Source organism: Sapajus apella, unplaced genomic scaffold (assembly GCF_009761245.1).
Source record: "Sapajus apella isolate SASKATOON/1434 unplaced genomic scaffold, GSC_monkey_1.0 scaffold15, whole genome shotgun sequence".
Taxonomy (NCBI): Eukaryota; Metazoa; Chordata; class Mammalia; order Primates; family Cebidae; genus Sapajus; species Sapajus apella.
Genome location: NW_022436955.1, coordinates 24092814 through 24101705, shown reverse-complemented (window position 1 = coordinate 24101705; position 8892 = coordinate 24092814). Strand labels below are relative to the sequence as shown.

The 8892-nt window shown below is 37.7% G+C and overlaps 1 protein-coding gene across 1 annotated transcript in view; it reads left to right on the top strand.

Moving 5' to 3' along the window:
• The window catches only part of CDYL2 (chromodomain Y like 2), a 209276-nt gene that overhangs the window by 102527 nt on the left and 97857 nt on the right, over window positions 1-8892 (top strand). The window lies entirely within an intron of this gene.

Genomic DNA, 8892 nt, shown 5'->3' with positions numbered 1-8892 from the left:
GTCCCATTCTGCAGGTTATTTGTTTATTCTGTTCATTATTTCCTTTGCAGTATATACAGAAGCTTTTTAGTTTGACATAGTCTCATTGGCCTGTTTTTGCTTTTGTTGCCTGTGCTTTTGAGGTCTTATTCATGAAATCATTCCCTAGATGAATGTCCTAAAGCATTTTTCCTATGCTTTTTTCTAGTAGTTACGTAGTGTTGGGTCATGCATTTAAGTCTTTCATCCACTTTGAGTTGATTTTTGTATAGGGTGAGATACGGTGGTTTAGTTTCATTCTTTCGCATGTGGATATCCAGATTTCCTGGCACTATTAAAGAGGCTGTGCTTCACTCAGTGCATGTTCTTGGGGCCTTTGTTGGAAAACAGTAGGCTGTAAATATGTAGATTTATTTCTGGGTTCTCTATTGTGTTCCATAGGTCTATATGTATTTTTTTATGCCACTACTATGCTGTTTTGGTTACTGTAGATTGGTAGTGTATCTTGAATTCAGGTGGTGTGATGCCTCCAGCATTGGTTCTTTTGCTCAGGATGACTTTGACTACTTGGAATCTCTTGTGGTTCCATATGAATTTTAGGAGATTTTTTTCTATTTCTGTGCAGAATGTCATTGGTACTTTGACAGGGATTACGTTGATTCTGCAGATCACTTTGGCTAGTATGACCATTTTAACAATATTAATTCTTCTAATTCATGAACATGGAATGTACTTCCATTTTTTTTAAATCGCTTCTTTAATTTTTTCCATCAGCGTTTTATAGTTTTCATTGTAGAGATCTTTTATCTCATTGGTTAAATTTATTCCTAGGTATTTTATTTTTTTGTAGCTATCGTAAATGGGATTTCTTTCTTGATTTCTTTTTCAGCTAGTTTGTTATTGTTGTATAGGAATGTGACTCTTTTGTTCAGTTTGTAGGCTGCAACTTTACTGAATTCATCAATTCTAGGAATTTTTTGGTGGAATCTTTAGATTTTTCTATATAGAAGATCATGTTGTCTGCATCTAAGGATAATTTGACTTCCTCATTTCCAGTTTGGATGCCCCTTATTTCTTTCTCTTGTCTTATTTCCCTGGCTAGGACTTTGCAGTAGTATATTGAATAAGAATGGTGAAAGTGTGCGTCCTTGTCTTGTTCCAGTTCTTAGAAATCTTTTCCTCATTCAGGGTGACATTGGCTGTGGGTTTGTCAGATATGGCCTTTATCATGGTGAGGCACATTCCTTCTATACCTGATTTGTTGAGAGTTTTTATCATGAGGAGATGTTGAATTTTATTAAATGCTTGTTCTGTATCCATTGGGATGATTTTATGATTTTTGTCTTTCATTCTTAATGTGGTGTGTTACATTTATTTACTTACGTGTGTTGAGCCATATGGAAATTACTGGGATAAATCTCACTAGATTATGGTGTATTATCTTTTTGATGTGTAGTTGAATTAGTTTGCTAGTATTTTTTGCTAAGGATTTTTTGCAGCTACATTCATCAGGGATATTGGCCTGTAGTTTTCTTTTTCTTGTTGTGTCCTTGTTTGGTTTTGGTGTCAAGATGACACTGGCCTGATAGAATGAGTTTGGAAGAGTTCCTACCTCTTCAGTTTATTTATTAATTTTTTTATTTTTTATTTTTTAAATTGTACTTTAGATTCTGGGATACACGTGCAGCTCGTGCAAGACTGTTGCATAGGTACATCCATGGCAAGGTGGTTTGCTGCCACCATCCCCCCATCTCCTATACCTGACATTTCTCCCCACGTTATCCCTCCCCATCTTCCCTGTTGCCATCCTTTCCCTAGCCAGCTGCCCAACGGACCCCAGTGTGTGATGCTCCATCACTCTGTTGTTCAGGCTGGAGCGTAGTGGCTATTCACAGGTATGATCATAGGGCACTGCAGCCTTGAACTTATGGCCTCAGGTGATGCTCTCACTTCAGCCTCCAGAGGAGCTGGGTCTCTAAGTGCATGCCACCATGCCTGGCTCCTCCTCTTCATATTTTTGGAAGACTTTAAGAAGAATTAGTGTTAGAGTCCTTCTTTAAAAGTTTGGTAGAATTCAGCAGTAAAGCCATACTGTTCTGGGCTTTTCTTTGTTGGGAGGCTTTTTTGTTACTCTTCAATCTGGTTGCTTGTTATTGGTCTGTTCAGGTTTTCTATTTCTATTTTCTATGTCCTAGTTAAACTTGGTGGGTTGTATATGTCTAGGAATGTATTCATGTTGTCTAGGCTTTCCAATTTGTTGGCCTATAGTTATATGTAATTGTCTCCAAGGATCCTTTTTATTTCTGTAATATCAGTTATAATGTCTTCTTTTTTGTTTCTGATTTTATTTATTTGTGTCTTCTCTATTTTTACTTAGTCTAGCTACTGGCTTGTTGACTTTATACCTTAAAAAACCATATTATAGGAAGAATCTAGAAACGATCATTCTCAGCAAACTGACACGAGAACAGAAAATCAAACACCACATGTTCTCACTCATAGGTGGGTGTTGAACAGTGAGAACACATGGACACAGGAGGGTAGCATCACACACTGGGGTCTGTTACGGGGGGCTAGGGCAGGCACAGTAGGGGGTAGGGAGGTTGGGGAGGGATAACATGGGGAGAAATGTCAGATATGGGTGACGGGGGATGGAGATTGCAAACCACCTTGCCATGTAAATACCTATACAACAACCCTGCATTGTCTACACATGTACCCCACAACCTAAAGTACAATAAAGAAAAAAAAAGGACTATGAAAAAAAGAAAAGAAACCATATTATTGACCGTTTGTATTTTTTAGTCTCTATTTCTGCTTTCATCTTTATTTTTTTCTATTAATTTTGAGTTTGGTTTCTTCTTTTCTAGTTCCTTGAGATGTATCATTAGGTCATTTGAAATCTTTCTACTTTTTTGATATAGATGCTTATTGCTATTAACTTCTTAGTACTGCTTTTCTATATCCTATAGGTGTGTTGTGTTTCTGTTTTCATTTGTTTCACGAAATTTTTAAATTCTCTTCTTAATTTCTTCATTGACCCATTGGTAGTTAAGGAACCTATTGCTTAATTTTGATTTATTTATACAGTTTCAGAGTTTTTCTTGTTATTGGTTTCTAGTTTTATTTAATTGTGATCAGAAAAGATAATTGATAAGATTTCAATTTTTAAAAAATTTGTAGAGATGTCTTTTGTGGCATAATGTATGGTCCATCCTGGAGAATGTTTCGTGTGCTAATGAGAGGAATGTACATTCTGCAGTTGGTGATTGAAACATTCTATAAATGTCTGGTAGGTTCATTTGGTCTGTAGTGCAGACTCCAGTGTTTGTTGATTTTCTGTTTATATGATCTGTCCAATGCTGAGAGTGGTATGTTGAAGATCTCAACTATTACTGTATTGAGGTCTGTTCCTCCTTTTAGATCTAATAATATTTGCTTTCTATATCTGGTGTTCCTGTGTTGGGTACATACATACGTACAATTGTAATCTCCTTTTGCTGAAATGATCCCTTTATTGTTATATAATGACCTTCTTTATTGCTTTTTACATTTTTTTGTCGTTGTTGTTTAGACAGAGCCTCACACTGTCACCCGAGCTGGAGTGCAGTGGTGCAATCTTGGCTCACTGCAACCTCTGCCTCCCAGGTTGAAGCAATTCTCCTGCCTCAGCCTCCCTAGTAGCTGGCATTACAGGCGCTTACCACCACACCTGGCTACTTTTTTTGTATTTTTAGTAGAGACAGGGTTTCACTAATGTTGACCATCCTGGTCTCAAAATCCTGATCTTGTGATCTGCCCACCTCGGCGTCCCAAAGTGCTGGGATTACAGGCGTGAGCCACCGCGCCTGGCTCTTTTTATACTTTTTAAACTTAAGGTCTATTTTATCTGGTATACATATAAACATTCCTGCTCATTTTTGGTTTCTGTTTGTATAGTATATCTTTTTCATTTCCTTCACTTTCAATCTGTGTGTGCCTTTACAAGTGAAGTGAATTTCTTATAGGCAGCAAATAGTTGGGTCTTTCTTTTTAGTTCATTCAGCCATTCCATATCTTTTAACTGGAGAATTTAATCCATTTACATTCAGTATTATTATTGATAGATGAGGACTTACTCCTGTCATTTGCTTCGTGATTGTTTTGTATATCTTTTGTTTTGTGGTTTTCTATAGTGCTAAGTGTTGACAACGTTTTTGTTTTTTGTTTTTTTTTAATGTGGCAGAGTAAATATTTGTGAGCTGAACAAATATTTACAATATTACAAATATTTACACAAAAGTGAGCTGTGTGACAACAACTCACTTTTATGGGTGTATTGTGAAAGCAGCCGCAGATATTATGTAGATGTATGGGCATAGGTGTGCCCAGTAAAGCTTTACTCCCAAAAACAAACATCTGGCCAGATTTGGCCCACAGGCCATAATTGTCTAACTGCTGATTAATTCACCTGTTTATATCAGACAGACTCTCGGATATATATTCCTTGGGTTATAATTCTTTGGGATATATATTCTTTGGGATACTCTTATCAGCAGGAACATGTTGCATAATTTTGTTTTGTTACTCAGATTTTCCTGTTTTGGCCATTGGGAACTCTTGTATTTGGCTCTTTTTACACACCCTCATCATCACGGGTTTATTTATTTATTTGGAGAACTTTTTTACTTTTTGGCACTATAAGATCTTCTAGTGTCATCTTGTATGTTTTGTGTCCCAGCCCTAGAATTAGGCATTTCCCTAGAGACACCTAGTTTCTTTCCTTGGAGAGTGATATTTAGAGACCGTGTTCTATGTTGCTGGATGTGCTCATTGATACTGGGGTGTGACTGCTTCTTGGCCCTCTCCAAGGAAAGATGTAAGAAATATGTATGAAAAAAATATGTGTGTACACTAACCCCTGTATACATGTATTTATATTAATATTTCCATGCTTATCTATATGTATAAATGTATTAAAATGAACATGTGTTTATACTGATGTCTCTGACTTCAATTCATTATTCCAGGGTTTATTCTAATCTTGTCTGTTAGCTTATTTGTAACTTTTTTTTAATCAGCCAGTGAGAAACCTGGCTTTCATTACCTACAAATTGTTTACATATTTGCTCAAACCTAGTGTATGTGTAAGTTTATTTTTTAATTATTTCAACCTCTGTGGAAAAACACATTTACCAACTAGAGCAGGAGTCCGCAGTCCCCTGGTCATGGACTGGTACCAGTCCGTGGGCTGTTAGGAACCGGGCCACACAGCAGGAGGTGAGTGGCTGGCAAGGGAGCATTACCACCTGAGCTCCGCCTCCTGTCAGATCAGGCATTAGATTCTCATGGAAGTGCAAACCTGTTGTGAACTGCACATGCGAAGGATCTAGGTTGCACGGTTCTTATGGGAATCTAACTCATGCCTGACGATCTGAGGTGGAACAGTTTCACCCTACAACCATTATGCCCATTGTGGAAAAATTGTCTTCCGTGAAACTGGTCCTTGGTGCCCAAAAGGTTGGGTACTGCTGAACTGCAGTGTTTGTATACTTTGTCTTTATTTGGTCCAGTTAAAACACGGTTTTCTGAAGTTACTTGAGTCAGCTCCTTTTCTCCATCTCTTCTATTTAGGTTGTATCATACATCTGTAATACGGTGAGATTCATTTGTCACTGGCTGCACTTCATCTTGGGAGCCACTGACACCTTGGATGAGTTTTTTTTAAAAGTGCATACAGAAAAGGTCATTTTTTTGTGGTCTACAGCTCTGTGATTTTTGACAAATGTACAGTCATGAATCCACCCCCGCAGGACCACACAGAACAGTTTCATCACCTAGAGATTGCCTTGTGTAGCTGATTTGTAATAATCCCCTTCTCTTATGGTCCCTGGCACCTGAATTTAGGATTCATTTATGTTGCTGTGCCAAATAATACTTTGTTCCTTTTAATTTCTGAGTGGTATTCTGTTACATGAATCAACTTCAATGTGTTTATCTGTTTCCTTGAAGAATATCATGAATCAACTTCAATTTGTTTATCTGTTTCCATGAAGAATATCATGGTTGTTGCTAGTTTTTGAAATGATGAATAAAACCACTATAAGTATATATATATATACACACACACACACACACACACACACACACACACACACACACACAGGACTTTCTTTTTTTTGTAAGTAATTTATTTGGTCTCATTTATCCTTTCTTATTTAATGCTTTTTGGCTTTTATGCTTTAATACAATTTCATTTTTAAACTTGCTTTTGCAATAGAGACCTTATTTCCATCTTCTCATTTGATTTGAGATGTACATTTCCTGTTTTTATTTCTATATGTTTTGTGTGTGTTTTCCAAACAACTTTGAGGCATAAGTTATATATAATAACACACATTTTCAGTGTAAAAGTGACCTTTGGCAGATGTATACATCACCACGCAAATCCAGTTATAGAACATTTCCATTCCACCAGAGAGTTTCCTTATGGCCTTTGCAGTCACTCTCCCCACCAGCCCCACCCACCACCCCCACACCCAGCAGCCACTGATCTGACTTGGATCCCTATTGCTGAGTTTGCCTGGCATGGAGTCTTCTGAGCCTGTCCCCTTCATTCAGCATAGTGCTTGTCAGTTTATTCCAAATTGTTGTGTGTACCAGTAGTCTCTTCCTTTTTGTTACTGAGCAGTACTTCTCTGCACAGATATGCTATGGTTTATTGATTCTGTTAAAATACTTACATTTCTCCCGTTTTTGCCTATGATGCGTTAAAGTGCTGTAATCATTGATAACGTCATTTTATGGGCATATGTTCTTTCTTGAAAGTAATTGTTTTATCAGTAAGTACAAACATGTTACTCTTGTGATAAAGACAAACATCATACAGTTTTCACTCCTCTTCATGTTTGACCATTTCCTGTACTCATTATCTTAAGTTGGTATTTAAAAATCACATTATTATAGTTTTGCAGTCTATTTTCATATTATATTTGCAAGTAATCTTTTGAGAATCATTTAATATTTGCTTTAAATTTGTCATAATTACAGTGATTACTTAAGTCTTAACTCCAGATATCTATTTAGCATCATTTTGTAGCATTAATCCTAGTATGTATTTTTTTCTTTTTCTTTTATTATTATTATACTTTAAGTTCTGGGGTACATGTGCAGAGTGTGCAGGTTTGTTATATAGGCATACACGTGCCATGGTGGTTTGCTACATCCATCACCCCGTCAGCTATATCAGGTATTTCTCCTAATGCTATCCTTCCCCTATCCCCCTACTCTCTGCTATCCCTCCCCTAGCCCCCACCCCCCGACAGGCCCCAGTGTGTGATGTTCCCCTCCCTGTGTCCATGTGTTCTCATTGTTCAACATCCACTAATGAGTAAGAACATGCGGTGTTTGGTTTTCTGTTCTTGTGTTAGTTTGCTGAGAATAATGGTTTCCAGCTTTATCCATGTCCCTGCAATGGACATGAACTCATCCTTTTTTATGACTGCATGGTATTCCATGGTGTATATGTGCCACATTTTCTTTATCCAGTCTATCATGGATGGGCATTTGGGTTGGTTCCAGGTCTTTGCTATTGTGCAGGGACCTTGCATGTATTCTTACTACACCTTCTCCAGTTTTCAATTAAACAATTTAGGCTTAAAATTGTTCTCTGAAGTACCTGTCTGAGTCATTTTTTAAATCAGTAATTCATATTTTATCCCCATAAGACATGAGATGTCTTCCTCCCTCCTTCTCATCGGAAGGACCACTTGGGTTGTAGAGTTTCTGAGTTCACAACATTTATTGCTTCAACCAGATGTTCTGGAATTCAGTGTTCTGAAGTTGGCCCGATTTCTGGATGGGGGAGATCTGGGGGATGAGACAGAGAGTTTAACTTTTTGAAATGAGGAAGCTTTGTGAGGGTAGAAATAAAGTTGATCTGTTTTCAAACCTCTCTTCCCCATCACCGAAATCTTCTTTTGACCTGCAGGTTTAGAACATAGATTTATTCTGTTATGCGTCAATTAGCGTTTCTGTCCTGTTTTGATTTTATTTCTCTCTTTGTCGGACTTAGATTGGTTGGCTCACTATTAACTCTCCTAGGTATGTATTCTCATTTTCCTTAGTGCTTTCTGTAAAATTTCTGTGTCCTTTTCTACTACTCTCTTGGACAGCTTTTTGAGTATGTTGTCTACGTCGCTGGTGTGATTTCCCGCATGTTGATTCTGTCCTTTGCTGGTTCCAAGGGAATTTTATTCCCTTGCCTGCGTTTTCTCTTTGATTCCTTTACATCCTTTCTTATGTAAATGAACCCTTTTTTCATTTCAGCTTCCTTCTCAACCTGTTGGTTTCATTTCACTATATACCTCTTTTTCTCTCTCCTTTTAAAACATAGGCCATACTTTCTGTAGTATTGGAAGACACACCACAAATACAATTTAAAAATATAAAAATTACACACTGGTATAATTTTACTGAGAACGTTTTAGTTATGATCATGTTCTTATGTTGTAAACATTTTGATGACCATGTTGTGTGATGATGCTGCTATGACTAATTTTGTTTGTGTGAGGTTTCTCTGGGCATAGGGTTTTCCAGCAGAGTGGGTGTAGAAATTCCTATTGGTCTCTCTCACCACATGGATGCCACAGAGTCTCCCAGTGACACCCTTGCCCAAAATCTAGCTTGGTTTACCTGGGTCTGAGCCAAACTTCTTGGTCTGACAGCCATTTCCCTTGTGTAGTTTTGCTGTGCCAGAGGGGAAAATCCTCCTGTTCTACTACCTTCTTCTCTGACTAGATTGTCTGAAGCAATCTCAGTCTTCTGGACTTTAAACAGCCCATGCCAAGTTGTTGCTAGAACATGTTCTCTTTATCCTTCCTGAGGACCTCATACTCCAAGTTGTAAAGATGGGGTGCCTGCCTGTGCCCTTCC